The sequence below is a fragment of the Megascapheus bottae genome, chromosome 13 (assembly GCF_031878675.1).
Source record: "Megascapheus bottae isolate mThoBot1 chromosome 13, mThoBot2.hap1, whole genome shotgun sequence".
NCBI classification, from domain to species: domain Eukaryota; kingdom Metazoa; phylum Chordata; class Mammalia; order Rodentia; family Geomyidae; genus Megascapheus; species Megascapheus bottae.
The window spans coordinates 54,807,673-54,822,164 of record NC_143521.1 but is presented as its reverse complement, the minus strand read 5'-3'; the positions used below and the strand labels follow the sequence as shown (position 1 = coordinate 54,822,164).

At 39.2% G+C, this 14,492-nt stretch overlaps 2 long non-coding RNA genes across 2 annotated transcripts in view; both read right to left on the bottom strand.

Moving 5' to 3' along the window:
* Window positions 1-13,238, bottom strand: part of LOC150055970 (uncharacterized) — a 318,051-nt gene extending 304,813 nt beyond the window's left edge. Inside the window, exon 1 of the long non-coding RNA XR_016537493.1 lies at window positions 13,002-13,238. This is a non-coding gene — a long non-coding RNA (uncharacterized LOC150055970). The remainder of the gene's footprint in view (window positions 1-13,001) is intronic.
* On the bottom strand, window positions 1,269-3,711 carry LOC150055971 (uncharacterized). Its single transcript, XR_016537492.1, has 3 exons — window positions 3,659-3,711; window positions 3,174-3,241; window positions 1,269-1,394 (listed from the first exon to the last, which is right to left on the bottom strand). It is a non-coding gene; the product is annotated as an uncharacterized LOC150055971 (long non-coding RNA).
* Window positions 13,239-14,492: the final 1,254 nt, after the last annotated feature.

The window sequence follows — 14,492 nt, the reverse complement described above, 5'->3', positions numbered from 1 at the left end:
ATCCCTCCATGGCTGCCATAATGAGCCAAGGAAGAGCTAAAATGGGTGACATTTGATTCACTTTGGGAAAGAGGAATTAGCAATTCTACTCCTAAGTCTTTGCCTAAGAACAGTGAAAACTTATGTTCACACATATACCCAGATGTTTTGAATAAGATTAGTCCTATTCATCTAAACAAAGTAGAAATAATCCAAATGTTTATCAAACTGAAGAATCAATAAAAGAAAATGTGGTCTATCCATATAAGGGAATACTATTCAGCAATAACATCTGCCAAACTCTGCTACATGATGCACTGTAGTAGGTGAAAGTAGCTTTCCCAAAAGCCATATGTTGTATGATTCTATTCATGTGGAATGTCCATAACCCATCAAGTCCACAGGCAACTCTATAGAAGTGGAGAATAGATTCGTGGTCATGAGACACTGAGGGGATGAAGGAATGGGGAGTGATGGCTAATGGGTTTGGGGTTTCTTTTGAAGTTTATGAAAATGTTCTCAAATTAGATAATGCTGATTGCTGGACAAATCTGAATATTGTAAAACCACTAAATTACAAATTTTTAAAGGGTAGATTTTATGATTTGTGACTATATCTTGATAAGACTGTATTTTTTTCAAACCTGTGGCGTGTGTATAGTGTTCCACAATCCCCAGCACATTTTGTCAAGTATGCATTAGATAAGAGGCCTGAAATGCAATATCAGCTTTCTTCCCTAAATTTGCCTTAAAAGCAGATCATATGAAGGAATTACTGTCTCACTTTAACCACAGTACTAGAAATCACTCGTGTGTTTAGGGTAAAGAAATAAGGAAGAAGAAAACCTCCTTAAGGTATAACCATAATAGTACAAACATGTCAGAAAAGAGAAGATTCAATTATAAACTGATAATTTATCAAGAATGAGAGTAAATCCTGAAAGAGTTCTAAGTATGATAATAGACCTATTAGCGATGCCAAGATAAAAGCATGAGGTCGGGGGCAATGCCAACAATCTCCCAATTTGAGATTAGTGTTAAAAGCCCTTGTGTGCAAAATTGCTGTTAACTTGAAATTAATTCCACAGCATTAATTTCCAAGGGCTCCGAGCCACACTCACCAATGGAGACAGGCTCTGGTTGGCAGTTGAGCCAGCTGGGATCCATTACTTATTTCATTTTTTTAAGCCACTGATGTTTCCATTTTTTGTAAAATTGTTAAAAAAAACAGAGGTAGATTGTTAATCAGTTATTATCTGGCTTTTTACTTTTTCTTTCTCCATGTAAGAATTGGGCATTTGGATTCTTAGTAATATCTGTTCTTATTTGCAGCCAAATTCCATCTTCTGTTTTCACTCTTGGGCTGTGTTTGTTCTGGGGACGCCATACTGCCAGTCAGACTAGTGGGTAGGAAACTTGGGAAAATACAATAGAACTGAAATTGCACAATCACTCTCCTGGCTCACTGACAAAGCCAGAAATAAGAGAACAAGAACAAAAATATATATCAAAGGGGGAAAATCTCCTGTGTGATTTATAATAGTGACAACCTAGGTAATAATATATTTAGTATATTGTATTATGGTTATTACTCATGTAATTACAATAATTATTATATTAGGATGTAGCAACATAGTAACAGGCACTTACAGTTGCTATGAATGTACCACATACCAGGCACTGTTATAAGCAAGCTAGATGGAGCTAGCTTGTCTAGCCAGCCAAGTAGATAATTTATCATTCCCATTGCAAATAAGGAGTTTAAGGCGTTTGTGTATGCACAGTGTGTCTTTGTAACTGAACAGGGTCAGGGAATTAGGAAGTTGTTTCCTAATATTTGCAGCAGTTGACAAAACCCATTTCCGCAAGCTTCATATAAAGTATTTAGTTAAGGGACACATTGATGGAAGTATGTGTTTTGGCTCAAAGAAATCCTTTCACAACTTAGGAGTGGTTACTCTAATTAGTGGCAATTAATCAGAAATCTGTGGGGCTCTAGAAACTCTGAAATAAAAAGCTTAATCAGATGAACTACTCAAACATTTCTTTGATTACCAGGTATGAGGTCGGGGTTGTCCCCATCCATTCTTTTTTTTTTTTTTTTTAACCTACCAGTTTATTCAACAAGATACAGGAAAGACGCTCACATAAACTCACCCAAAAGTTTCTTGCTTGGATGAAAATCAAGACTTAAGTAAGCAACAGGGAGATGAGGATAACTATCAGCACAAATCGGGCCATGGAAATCACATGTTCAAGACTTCCAGCCAATCAAGTGTTTCTCCATGTCACTTCATTGGAGAGAAGTTTGTGTGGCACTGTAATCTGTCCACTGAAAAGGGCATTTTATATCATCCGCTTAACACTGCAGATGAAGTATTTTATTAAATCTGATGTAAGCTAAACACTTAACATGAACTCTTCACGCCTACAGTTCGAAACATGTTCTGTCTTAAGCCAATATTTAAGAAAAATTTGGGCTGTTTTTTCCATTTTTAAGTATTTAATCTGTAATAAACATACAGAATGTTAAAGTACATTTCATGTACAGTATGTGTTAAGTGTTAAGAATGTATTCTTGAGCTGACTTATTTGAGCCTGTCAGACTTTCCATTACAAGCCCTTAATTTAAGGAGGTTTTACACCAGTCATAAAAAAAAATCTTTTCATGCAGATATTTCAGGTGAAATATCTCCCCTTCTAGAAACCCTTACTGGTTTTTAGTTGAAGTACAATGGGAGAAAAATTGGCTCCATGAAACTGAGAATCAAAGAAAGCATTTTTTTTTCTCATAGAATTTTAGTAGTGGGCCAGGAGTTTGGCCTAGTGGTAGAATGCTTGCCTAGCATGCATGAAGACCCAGATTTGATTCCTTAGTACTACATACATAGAAAAAAGCTAAAAGTGGTACTGTGGCTCAAATGGTAGGGCTCTAGCCTTGAGAAAACCCAAGGACAGTGTTCAGGCCCTGAGCTCAAGCTCAGGACTAGAAAAAAAAATTAGTAGAATCCTAATTATGTTGGTGAAATAATTCGTGTATAGTAAGGCATTTTCTTAAAAACCATAGACCCTACTCAAAAGATGAGGAAAAAATAAATGATGGCTAAAATGAACACCTATGTGCATTAAAATTCTATGTAGACACATCTGAGAGCATCCCAACTAACTTCAAAGGAAGTAGATACTGCAATTACCTGAGTGTAGTATATCATAACAGTTTTCAGGTAGAGCATGTCTCTTCTTTTGCCTGCATTTTAGAATTCTGGAGGGTAAAACAATTCTGGTCATAAGTAGGCTCCTTCTTCCAGTCACTGAATAATATTTTTTAACTATATTTCCAAGTGGTACTTCTTTTGTGGGTCATGGTGCCTGAACTCTGGACCTGGGCGCTGTCCCTGAGCTCTTCAGCTCAAGGCTACCACCCTACCCCTTAAGCCTCAGCTCCACTTCCCATATTCCAGTGGTTAATTTGAGATAAGAGTCTCATGGTCTTTAGTGCCCTGGCTAGCTTTGAACCTTGATCCTCAGATCTCAGCCTCCTGAGGAGCTACGAATATAGGGGTGAGCCACCATGCCCAGCTTCAAATGGTATTTTTTAAATGTGTATGTCCACATTACTTAGATTCTTTAGAAGCAAGGACATTAGTTGTCTGTGTGCCTTCCTCTCACCTATTCTTACCTGTCCAATGCAATTGGGAGAAATGAAAAGAACTTCACAAAAAGTCCAAAAGAACCTGATGCTTGTATTATTGCATAGTACATTATACATAGCAGATGCTTCAGTTGTCTATGGCAGCACTTCTCAATGGGACTTCTCTGTAATCCCACAGACCTATATAAGAAAGATTTCATGAACAGATTCATTGGAGAAATATTCCTGTTCCAGGTTGGATCTGCAATGTCCATCGAGGGCTCATGTGTAGAAAGAAAGAAGGCCTAATCCCCAGCCAGAGGCACTATGGGAAGTGGTGGGTTTAGAAGGTGAGACATAGCTGGAGGTAATAAGTTATTAGGAGTATGCTCTTGATCTTGATATTAAGACCCTGATTCCTTCCTATCTCTTTCCAGTTGCCATGAGGTGAGTACCTTTTCTCTATCACATGCCCCATGACAATGTTTGGTCTCACCATGGGCCCAGAAATAACCACACCAAGCAAGTATGGGCTAAAACCTCTGAAATCATGAACCAAAACAAATCTTTCTTCCTTTAAGTTGATTTTCTCAAGTATTTTGTCATAGCTATGAAAAGATAACTCAACAATCAGCTCAACAGGAAAGAAATACAGTCCTGGCTTACTCTACTTTTCCCTTGGAGAAGACTGGCTATAGATGTCCAAGAGGCTCTGCTGGCCAAGTCAAATCCAGCTCTTCTCTGACCACATTAAGTATGGCAGTATCTGCTTTGTCCTGAACATAGGCCCTCTAGCCCTCACACTAAACTGCCTCCTCAACCTGTGGGGATATTTTGGTCCATGTGTGTCACAGTCACAAATTTTACTTATCCATTTGCTCAGAACCAAAATAAGGATGAGAAATGTTATTTATTTTTGAAACTCCCTAAACACCAAAAGAGAAAAAATACCTAAAAACCCTTTGTAGTCAATTGCTTTTCTGTCAAACGTTGTCTTCCTTCCAAATATACCCAAAATACCCTCAGGCCTTCAGAGTAATTATGTTTATGATCATTCATTTCTTTCATTAGTCTAGAGCAAATACTGTTAGACCTCAAGAAAGCTGATGTTCCAAAGTCAACCTCAAGCTTGGAATTGCAAGGAAAGAAGTACAGATTAAAATAGAATTGGAATCAACTGAACCCTGGATACTCTCTCTAATAAGAGCTCTGCACAGGAACCACATCTTATACTGTCTTACTGTACAGCCTATAAAACTTAGGTGGGCTAAACCTTAAATTATACCTAGAAGACTTAGCAGCAAAGGCAATGGAAGTGTCAGGACATAAGAAAAGAAGCCCAAATGCAACAGAGACATTGACAAGTGTGTGGAATGTTTGAGCATCAATTTCTAATTCAGACATAATGTCAAAGAGTGAAAATATCCTGACTTCATTCACTGGCTCAACAAATATTTATTGAGCACTTGTTATAATCCAAGCCTTGTTGGGAGACATTATGGATACTGAAATGAGCTAAAGAAAAAGAGTCCATGCCCTTTTGAGGTTTGCAAACTAATGGGAAGATAAAGGCAACCGTAAAGATAAAAGTAATTAAATAAAACATCCAGCATCTTGGAAATTTCACAAGATCAAAGTCAAATAATGTAGGAAAGCCAGGAGTGCTATGTACTAAGAGGACTGTAATTCTGAGTGACCAAGAAGGCTTAGTTGAGACCATGGCACTTGTGCAAATACATAAAGGAATGGCAGTTAATTGAAGGAAATACAGGTAAATACAGGTAACTGGAAGTTCACAAAGAAGCACAAAATACAGATATCACTACCAGTATTGTACTTAGGAAATTCGGTATGTAGAAGAGAGAAGTCTCGCCTAGCTGTCATATCGAAATGTCAGAGCTTGAGTGTCTTCAAGGGTACTGTTCTGGAGAGCAGGACGTCCAAGTTCAAGGAGCCTGTCATTTCAGTTGCTGGTAAGTGCAGACACCCTTACCATGTTAGTGCCTGGCCTCTTTCAGTGCAAAGCAGCAAGTGTCTCAAGTGTCTCTTTGCAGGAGGGCTCTAATCCCATCACCAAGGCTTCACTTTCATGTTTTCAGGTAACCCTGATTACGTCCAAAGTCCCATCTCCAAACATAAGTGCACTGGGGATTAGAATGTCCATAAAAAATTTGAGGGCTCACAGGGCAGTCCATAGCCAGGGACTACAATAGTTCTACTTCCTGCTGCCTTTTTCTCCCATATAGGCTCATCTTGAAACTCATATATTCTTTCTGTATCACCTACCATCCTTAGGGAAAATGGGAAAGTAACAGTGTAAGAACCCTTCTTTGGCCTCGGCCAAATTTTGCTTTTAGGTGTGTGCTGTCATCTTTCATACATCATAAGCACTCAGGTTACTCTCCAGAATCTCAGAAAGAAATTGAGACAAGCTTGGGTCTTATTTTAACATCATGTTCTGCCTGTCTATGACACATGCAGCACATCTCTAACTTGAGATCAGGTACAGGCATTTTTTTCAAAGTCCAAGCCAACATCTTTGTCCTACCTCCAGCTATCTCCCCCACATTAGCCAGGCTTCTCTGTCCTGCTTGAGATAAGCTTCCATATATTCTCTATGTGTTAGCTAAAGGCAAATATAGCTTACATATTTAGCCTTATTGTATATAAATAAGGCTATATATATACACACATATATATATGCTTAGGGGATTTAAAGTAAAGAAAACAAATCTCTCTCCATGAAAAGGAGACTGTCAAGACTGTTATCTCTCTATGAACTTAAAATAAAAATCAAGCATGAAACTCAAATTTGAGCAATGAACTCTTTGTTCTACCTGGTAGCCACAGTCTCCCCCAGAGAAATGAATGGCACTGATTCATTGGGTAGAGGGAACTGCCAGGCAACATATTTTATGGGAGCAAGGGGAAAAAAACCTTGTTTTAATTTTTTAAAAAATATTATCTCTGTTGCACCTATAGGAAAATATATCTGAAAGTGAAGAACAGCAAAATCCCAACAGCAGAAATGGTCAACTGTGGCTAAGGCCAGTGAGGAGGCTACCAACCAAATAAAAAGAGAATGCAGAAGGCAATGAGTAGGAGGATGAGGGAGAAACTGAATTCCGAGTGGAATTTTTCCTCTTCCCACCAAACACATAAATAAGTAAAATATTTATTAAAATATCAAACAATCTATAAATCTCAGATCGCTTGTATTACACTGCTGACAGATCTCTGACACTTTTGTCAGTTCACTGGGATGGAAAATACTATGATATGAAAAGCATGCATCCCAGTGTTGCCCTGGAGTTCATAAGCAATAAGTAGGATTGTAAAGAATCAATAATAAATTTCTACCTGACCTTAAGAGCACTTAAGAACTTAAGGCATATGCAACCTCAAGAAGCAAGCTTTTCCTCTTGCTTAAACACATGTTATGAAAGACTGCACACAGTAGGAAAAGGAATGTAAGATACATTTTGTCATTATATCTCGTGTACATATTAATGTCAATTCTGTACCGTCTCATCTTTTATTCAATGCTTCACCACAGTGCTTCCCAGCAAATAGCTGGCCTGATCAGGAGAGCTAGCAGGAAAATTCCTTAGGCTTTCCTGGGTAACATCATTAATGGGAAAGTATTATTATAAATTTGAAAGCTAGAAACTATGTTTGGTCATCTGTAGGTCCCTAATGTTTAAGTGTCTTCTAAATAGAAATGAGCAATGGCTCATTCCTGTAATCCTAGCTACTCAGGAGGCTGAGATCTAAGGATCAAGGTTCAAAGCCAACTCGGGCACAAAAGGACCTGACACTCTTATTGCCAATAAACTTGTAGAAAAAGGGAAGTGGGGCTTGGCTCAGGGTAGGGCAGTAGCCTTGAGCTGAAGAGCTCAGGGACAGCTCCCAGGCAGAGCTCAAGCCCCATGATCCATAAAAATAAATAAATTTTTAAAAATCACATAATTTGGAAGAGTGTACAATAAGCAGACTTTCACATTCAATAGGAAAATATTCATGGAATGTAAGCACTTAAAGACATGTCAGATTCATGTAGTGAGGTCTAGCTGACTTAGAAAACTGAAGCAATGAGAATTTACACTTTGCTCCAGGTCTCTGAAAATATATGGTAGTAACAGAATAGAGACTTGAACTTGTGCCTTTTATTCTCTCATGTCCTTTCTCCTCATTGTTTTTAACTATATGTTTTATTATTATTCATAAAAGGAGACAAGGTTGTTGTTTTTATCTCATCTTCAATTAGCTGTACAAGGGGGTTTTAACATACCCATTTATATATAAAGTACATCGTGGTAAGAGTCAAGCCACCATCCTTCCTCTTTTATTTTCCTTTCCCATACTAGACTTATCAAATGTTCTTGCTCCATTTTGACCTGAGCCCTCAATAGTGTTATGAACACATGCATCCTCCTTCCTTCTCTGTGCATCTACCCAGCTTCTGCCAGTGCTCACACCCAAGTCAGAAAGAAAGACAGCCTGCTATGTTTACACATCCCAAGAGGATGGGGTACCAATGTGAAGCAAGAGGCAGAGAGAGCTGGGAGAACTATGGACAAGAGCCTTTCCTGTGCATTTTTTTCCAGTCCTAGGCTTGAACTCAGGGCCTGAGCACTGTCCTTGGACTTTCTCAAGGCTAAAGCTCTACCACTTGAGCCTCAGCACCACTTCTGGCTTTTTTTCTATGTATGTGGTACCGAGGAATCGAACCTGGGTCTTCGTGCATGCTAGGCAAACATTCAACCACAAGGCCAAACTCCCAACCCCTCCTGTGCATTTTTTTATGAAGGAATGGCTGGGGCAAGCCAAGCCAACTCAGAGTTGGCTCATGTGAACAATTTCAGCTGGACTTCGCTGTCATTGTCTGGTATCTTTCCCTGCTAAAATTATGGCAGGTGCATAACAACCCAGAGTGTGAAAACCATGGAGGTGGTAACTGGAGATGTAAGACCTATATTGGCTGGTTTGCATATAGAGTAACACTCCTGAACAAGTTCACAGTCCCCAGGTATTAAGTAACCCTGTTAGAGGCATGAAATGACACACTTAATATACTCACTAAACTGAGCTTTATAAGTTTTCTCTATATTGAGATTTCAGGTTGGCTTTGTGGATTTATCTGCCATCTCTCAGATATGGTACAATAAAATCATTAGAAAGGGGTTCTCCACTTTAAGTTCTTTAAGTTCCGGGTCCTCAGAGCTGTGAAAAGTGTCTTTTGGATTTTAATCTAGACAATCTTTTCTGATTATTTATCTAAAACTGAAAGCAGGAAATGATTCATTTGATTTCTGCCAATCCTGGAGTGCTGCCACTTTGGGCTCAGGAAGACTCAGCTTCCCTTGGCAGTCCTCCCTTGCCAGATGATGAATGAAGTCCTATGTTTGGTGCTAGCTAAAATTTTATAGGGTCTAAAAAAGCAATTTATACATGCTTGAGGAGGTGGCTGCATTTTTTTCTTTCTTAGTTAGCTCTTAGTCACAGCAGGGCACATCATATACATATATCACATCAGGAGGTCATTACACAGAAAGCTGGAAATGTTGCTCTGTAGGTTGATAAACGCTCTCAGCTTCTATGAACCTGATGTATGCTCCGGATCCAGCAAATAGGCATTAGCTGATTTCTGTATTTTCTTAGTTATTTTCACACCTCAGGAACCCATGACCTTCAATGGGATGTTGTGAGAAAGAGAAATAGCCTATCAAAACATATTCTTTGTTTCGAGAGTCAGTATTGGAATTCACAGAGCAGGCCAGTCCTTATCTCTTACGCATCCTGGCATGGATTGGATGGCCTTGCATACTAGCCAATCAAATAAGTAGTTAAGAGTCAAAGCTAACTCAAAGAACAGTGGCCATGAGCCAAACCAACCACTTACTTTAAGTGATGAGCTCTGTAAACACTTACGACCCACCAAACCGCATCTATTTTCCATGTTTTGTTGAGTTTGGAATGTTCTTTTTTTTTTAATATCCAAGCTGTGATCTATTATACTTAAACTTTAAGATATGTCTCAATTATCTTCCTGCTTTCCATCATGGACGAGGTTTTCCCTCTCCTCTTCCATTTTCATCTCTGAATATATTGCTACAGAATACCACAACTGAGTCAGGAGAGGAAAGCTTAGGGAACAGCTCTGCCAAGCTTTGTCAGAGATACCTGAGGCAACTCCCTCAAATATTAGCAACAGATCTGTAGGTCAGGAGAACTATATAATAATATGGAAAAATTTTACGTAAGTTTAATAAAAATATAATCTACAAATAATACCCAAAGAAAACTGTGTTATATGAAGATTTTGCTAGTCCATTAACCCATATCACTTAAGTCCTCAGCTCCTAGACATGCCCTAATATTTAGTTTTCTTGGAGCTAGTGTTAACTATGATTAGACATACTATTAACTTTCTACTAAGTTGCACACAAGGAGCCACGTGAAAAAGTATTATGGCTATTTCCAAGTTTACCTATAAAATGCTATCAGGAAAACCTACCAGTTCTTTTCTCCTATGACAAAACTCTAGGAAGTCCTAAGTCTAAGATGCCTGAGCCACCTAAGAGTAGAGTACTGGGCTTTGAAGCACAAACTAGAGAAGAGATGTCCTGCAATGAGAAACACCCTCCTAAACGTTACATAGCGGAGAATTAAGATCTCATGTGTTACCTTCTGATTTCTCAGTCACTTCTCTATTATTACATACAGCATTATATTAACTAATGTGAGATACACACACACACACACACACACACACACACACACACACACACACACACACACACACACTTGCTGGTCCTGGGGCTTGAACTCAGAGCTTGGGCACTGCCCCTGAGCTTCTTTTGCTCGAAACTAACATTCTACCACTTGAACCACAGCACCACTTCTTGTTGGTTTTTTTTGTTTGTTTTTTTCTGTTTATGTGGTACTGAGAAATCAAACCCAGGGTTTCATGCATATGAGCCAAGCACTCTACCACTAAGGCACATTCCCAGCCCTTAATATGCTATATTTTTAATGGGCCCACTAATACACACACACACACACACACACACACACACACACACACACACACACACACACACACACTGTTAAGTAGGTCTAGAGATGGAATGGACACAGCATTTTAAATGTCCTGTTTGGCTTGCCTCACATGGGAGTTCAATTCTTCCTCTCAGATGTGAGTGGTACTGGAACTCAAGCAGCACAGAAAGATACACAGACCAAGACATGTGGAAAGACTGTAGCCAAATGGCCGCTTCCTGAGCACCTGAAGGGGCCCTTACTACTGACACAGCCTGGAGTCCGGTCAGCACTTCATCCTGTCCCGTGCTCCAGCTCTGTGGGGCGCTGGCTAAATCCTTGGAGTCTCACCCCCTTGTAGTCCATTTAGCAAAGAAACCCCTCACCCATGTCACAGCTCAGCAGTACCTGCTGACTAGAAAAAACACACAGAATTAAGAAATAGGGCTGCCAGTTAGGTTGATCTCATATTGTTACTGTATCTGACTTCGGTACCTGGTATATTCTATATAATTTATTTGTTTATTTGAAATAGGAAAGGGAAGGGGGAAAACAAGATGACTAGGAGGGATTGGGGGAGGGATATGGGGACAAAAACATGAGAAGGGGTATCAACATGTAAGAAATAATGTACCTACTACCTGGCGAATATAACTGTAACCCCTCTATACATCACCCTGACAATTAAAAAGCATCAACCTAACCTGAGGGGTGCTTATGCTAAAAAGCCAAGAACCACTATCCCTAAAAAGGAAAAAAAGACACTAATAATGCTAAATACAAAACAAATTTTAAATATTTCTCATGGCAGAATTACACAAACAACATCATGGCATGACCAATAAGCCCTACCTTTCTTCTTAGGAAAAGATAAAACATTGTTTCATGAATTACCACTTCTAAATAATTTAGTATTATATATGCTATACTGCTATAATACAGCATATTTACATTTATAATATGTCATAACATAATATAAAATTACACACCCATACACAATGCATATCTATAATAAAGGTGCAGGAAAATTAAAAAGAGAAGAAATAGGGCTGCCAAAAAAAGTTTTAAAGAAACAAACCTCCGTATGTACCATGGGCTGTAATGGATACCCATCCTTCCTAGAAAGAAGCAAGCACAGGTTTCTAAGAAGCCCCAACACAGCAGTTATACACAACCTCTTCTGTGCAAAGTAGACCTGATGATTTTCACATCCTCTGTTTAATTTGATGTTTAATTAATGTGGTAGGCAATGCACGCAGTTGCATCCATAATATATATTATAATCATAAGATCCATTATATCCATAATATGCATAAACTGACTCTGGGGCAAGGAGAACTCATGAGAAATTTACCATGGAGACTCCACTTTTATAAGATATGGCTCCTATAAAGCAATGTTCTGGAAGTCTTAACCTCCAATGTTTCAGAACATGAATTTATTAGGAAATAAGTAAATGCAGATGTCACTCATAAAGCTAAGATGATGTCAGATTGAAATAGGGTGGGTACCCAATTCAACATGACTGGTATAGCATTGTCACATGAAGAGTCAGGAACACAGACAGAAGCAGACCACATGAGAGTAGAGGCAGTGACTAACAGGATGCTGCCACAGATAAGTGGACCAAGGGCTGCCAGAAGCTGAAACAGGCTAAGGTTTAGGCCCGGGAGCTTTAAGGAGCACAGTCCTGATGATGATATTTTTCTAGGTTTACCAGCTTTTTATTTTATTAGATTACAACCTTCAAAACCAAATATGTAACAGTTAATATTACCCCTTCTTTTATTACATTATTATTGTGGTTATTATTGTACTTAAGAAGAGATCCTAGTTAGGGAATATGGCTCAGTGATACAGTGCTTGCCTAGCATGTAGGAAGTCTTATCTTTTATTTCAGAGCCCTGAGAGAATTAAGATCTGTTGTTATAAGCGATTAGTTGGTAGTACTTTGCCACAGGAACTAATATGCACTATGATTTGTGTTTTTTTTTTGAATACGCTGCAAACACATGTGATCTCATCGTTATTTGGGGGAAAAATAGAGGAATTCGTGTGCTTATTTTCAAGATAGGAAAAAAAATCTCAGACTTAGTATTAATTGCTAGTGAAGCAGCTTCTCTAGTTTTCTGAGCTGCTATACTCACATATCTTACATTGCCTAATTTATAAAAGGGAGAATTCCATTGCTCACAGTTCTGGAACTTGGGAAGGATGGTCTCATGCATGCCTGGCATCTGTGAGGTTCTGTTTTTCATAGTGTCATCTCCTTGTATCCCAACATGGAAGATGGGGCAAACACGATCCCCTTGAATGGACTGTTAATCTCACTCAAACTTAAACCTCCTACCTCTTAACATTCCTGCGTTGAGGATTAGGTGGCAACAAATATTTTGAGTTGGACAGATCATTCAATCCACAGCAATAGCAGAGAAAACACTCAAAGATGGGCTTCGCCAGGGGAAAAACTATGACATGTCACACATGCTGTGATGTAGATATAATCATCTTGTATGTGTATCCATCCCTTAGTAGAACTGCAGGAGCTCTGTTTCTGAATACCCAGGACAAGACATGGAAGTTCATGAATTCCTTTGAAGAAAAATGACACACTGTTTGCATATAACCTCTGAATACGCTCTAGTATAATGAAATGTTCTCTAGACTCCTATTTATCACAACAAATGCAAGGCAAATGCATTTAATTAGGTATGTTGCTGGATCATCACGGGAATCATTTTATAAGAGGAAAACAAGTACACACGCTCAGTGGAGATACAATTTCCTTTTCAAATACTTTCTATCGGTCACAATTTGGGCAGATGTGGACCTCGTGGACTCGGGGAACTATAACTTTCCCATGACAGTTTTCCTTGCACAAATGTGCTCGTCTGTGACTATATATGAAACACATGGACATGTATGCAACATGGCTTACATACATCCTGCTCTTAAATGCCTCCATGTCCTTCACACACTTGTAAGTTAGTCCCTCAAGAAAGCAGTCACACATGATGTAAGTTGCACCCCAATAAGGAAAAGACATTATGGCAAGTGAGGCTCTTCTGAAACTAAAGAGCAAAGATATTCACTCAAGTCAGCCGAGTGGATCCCATAACGGACAGCTCCAGTGACAAGGGACACGGCTAGACATGAGGCTGAACCTGTGCCATGTGGGACAATTTTATCTCTGGTTCTAAGTCTTGCAAGCAGGCTGATGGGACAATGAGATCTGTAGCAAGGGTACTACGGTCAGGTCGCCTCCTGTCTTACCTCCCAACTCCTTGGATAGGTTCTTAGCTTCCAAGCTTTATGTGACAGAATTAGACCCCAACAGGAAAAAGAAAACTTTTCATCTCAGCTGGAAAGAACTAAATACCATGGGTCCTCGTGAGGAGAAATGCTTACCACCAGCTTCTATCTTAGCCCTGGGGTACAGAGCCAGGACAAAAGCTGAAGCAAGCCACTTAGAGGAAAGCAGGCTCCCATACTGGAAGGAAGGGAGAGAGGGAAGGAGGGAAGGAGGGAGGGAGGGAAAGAAAATGCTACTTCAGGAAGACAAATAAGTGTTTTCGATATATTCTTAAAATACAACACACAAGCAGGTTTTCCTACCAGTTTTACATTCTCAACTGCACCAGTTTTCAAAGTAGCCAATTCCTCTGTATTCCCCTGCATAGCTGAATAGCTATTTTAGAATAATGAATCATGGTTGTATATAGGGTTTTTCTCCCTCATGTATCAGGTGTTCAATCAATACCCTGTTGATTCTGGTGACAGATTGACTAATCCTGGATTTCCAAGGGCTGAGACCCCTTCTACATCATACCATGTGCCGCCC